The sequence below is a fragment of the Narcine bancroftii genome, chromosome 5 (genome assembly GCF_036971445.1).
Source record: "Narcine bancroftii isolate sNarBan1 chromosome 5, sNarBan1.hap1, whole genome shotgun sequence".
Taxonomy (NCBI): domain Eukaryota; kingdom Metazoa; phylum Chordata; class Chondrichthyes; order Torpediniformes; family Narcinidae; genus Narcine; species Narcine bancroftii.
The window spans coordinates 233,118,975-233,121,728 of NC_091473.1; positions in this window are offsets into that span (position 1 = coordinate 233,118,975).

A 2,754-nucleotide genomic window follows, 5' to 3' on the forward strand; every position below is an offset into this window, starting at 1 on the left:
TTGAAAGCAATTCTAAATTGCACTACAGTAAAATCCTTAATATTCAGCACCTATGGGAATTGGAAGACACTGGATAAGTGAATTTTCCTGTTGCTTGAGTTTGCATGTTGCATGATTGGTGAACCTTAATTTGGACTCAAAGATGGATAAAACTGGAAAAAATACTAGTAGAAAGGAAAAAGTAACCAAATTTATGGTTAAATCGATGCAGGAAATGCAACTTTTGGATATATGGAGGAGACAACACCCAAAGGAGAAGGAATATTCATATTATTCGGGTAGACATAAAACATACTCAAGGATAGACCTGTTCCTGTTGTCAGCCCTCATCCAATGGAGAGTTAGGAAAATGGAATATAAAGCTAGATTGTTATCGGATCACTCACCCCTGTTATTAGCAATAGAGCTGGAGGGCATCCCACCGGCAACGTATAGATGGAGATTAAACTCCATGCTACTTAAAAGACAGGATTTTAGAGAATTCATTGAGCAACAAATTAAAATGTACTTTGAAATAAATACGGAATCAGTGAAAGATAAATTGGGATGTAATGAAAGCCTTCATCAGAGGGCAGATAATAAGTTATGTAACTAAGATGAAGAAGGACTACAATCAGGAAATAGAACAGCTGGAAAGGGAAATAGCAAGTACAGAAAAAGAATTAGCAACCAGGGAAGAAACAACAAAAAGAAGAGAATTGGCGGACAAAAAATAATATATGAAACACTACAAACATAGAAGGTGGAGAAGAACATAATGAAGACAAAGCAGAAGTATTATGAGCTAGGAGAAAAAAACCGCACAAAATACTAGCTTGGCAGCTTAAAACAGAACAAACTAAAAGAACGGTATTGGCATCAAGGAAAAAGGACAAAAACCCAATGGAGATCAATGAAAACTTCAAGGAATTCTACGAGCAATTATATCGAACTGAGAACGAAGGGAAAGAAGACAAAATAGATGAGTTTCTACCTAAAATTGAACTACCAAAATTGCAAGAAGAGGAGCAAAACAAATTAATAAAATCATTTGAAATAGAGGAAATACAGGATATATTTTAAAAAAACTACCGAACAATAAAACGCCGAGAGAAGACGGACTCCCAATAGAATTCAATAAAACATTTAAAGACTTTCTAATTCCTCCTCTTCTGGAAGTATTGAACCAGATTGAAGAAACACAAAACATGCCAGATACATGCAAAACAGCAATAATTACAGTAAAACCAAAGACGGGCAAAGATCCACTAACACCAGCAACGTATAGATCAATATCTCTACTCAGATTATAAGATAATAGCTAAACTATTAGCAAACAGATTGGTCGACTGTGTACCAAAAATAGTAAAACTAGATCAAACTGGATTTATTAAGAAAAGACGAACAACAGACAATATCTGTAAGTTCATTAACTTAATCCATGCAGTACAAGGAAACAATACACCAACAGTGGTGGTTGCCTTAGACGCAGAGAAAGCCTTTGACAGAGTAGAATGGAATTATTTATTCAAAGTACTAAAGAGGTTCAACCTACCAGAGAAATATTTTAATTGGATTAAAGCATTATATAAGGGACCATTGGCGAAGGTGACAGTAAATGGATATATATCAAACCAATTTAAATTAAGCAGGTCAACTGGGCAGGGATGTCCACTATCTCCCTCACTGTTCACGTTAGCTATAGAACCCTTGGCAGAACTGATATGAACAGAAAATAAAAGAAAAATAAAAGAGAAGGAATATAAATATACTTAACAGAACCAGAATTATCAATAAAAGAATTACATAAGAAATTGAAGGAATATGGAAAAGTATCGGGGTACAAGATCAATCCAAATAAAAGTGAAGTGATGCCAATGAATAATGTGGATTTCACAAAGTTTAAGAAAGAATCACCATTTAAATGGCAAACACAAGCAATCCGATACCTAGGTCATCTATACAAATTAAATTATCAACCATTAATGAAGAAATTACAAGATTACTTAGAACATTGGAAAGATTTACCACTAACACTGATAGGAAGGGTAAATTGCATTATAATTAGTATCTTCCCAAGGATACAATATCTATTTCAATCATTACCAATTCACCTAACAGAGAAATTCATCAAGAAGCTAAAGAAAATAATAAGGAAATTCTTATGGAAAGGTTGGAAACCGAGGATAGTGCTAGATAAATTAACAGAATGGTACAAACAAGGGGACTTACAGCTACCAAACTTTAAGAATTATTATAGAGCAGCACAATTAAAATACGTATCAGATTTTTATCAAACAAGGGAAAAACCAGATTGGACCAAATTAGAGCTCGATAAAATAGGGGAGAAGGTACCAGAACATATACTATATAAGTGGGATGAAAAGCTGGTGCAACAAAGGAATTCACCAATACTGCACCATCTGCTCAACATTTGGAAGAAGATTCATGTAGAAATGAAAAAAAAACTAATTACCAACTACCAAAATTAATATTGATGCAAAATCGACTAATCCCTTTCATAATAGATAACTTTTCCTTTAGAGCATGGGAGAGAAAAGGGATCAAAAGAATAGAAAATTGTTTTTGGGAAATAAATTATTATCTTTTGAACAAATGAAGTGCAAATATGGTATAACTCATGGTACAATGTTTGCATACCACCAACTGACTGCCTCTGCATGATCTTAAAGGAGTAAAGACTAATGATGGCAATGGCCGAGTTCACAACTCTCCTTAGCCTTTTTCCTGTCCTGTGCATTGGCACCTCCATTC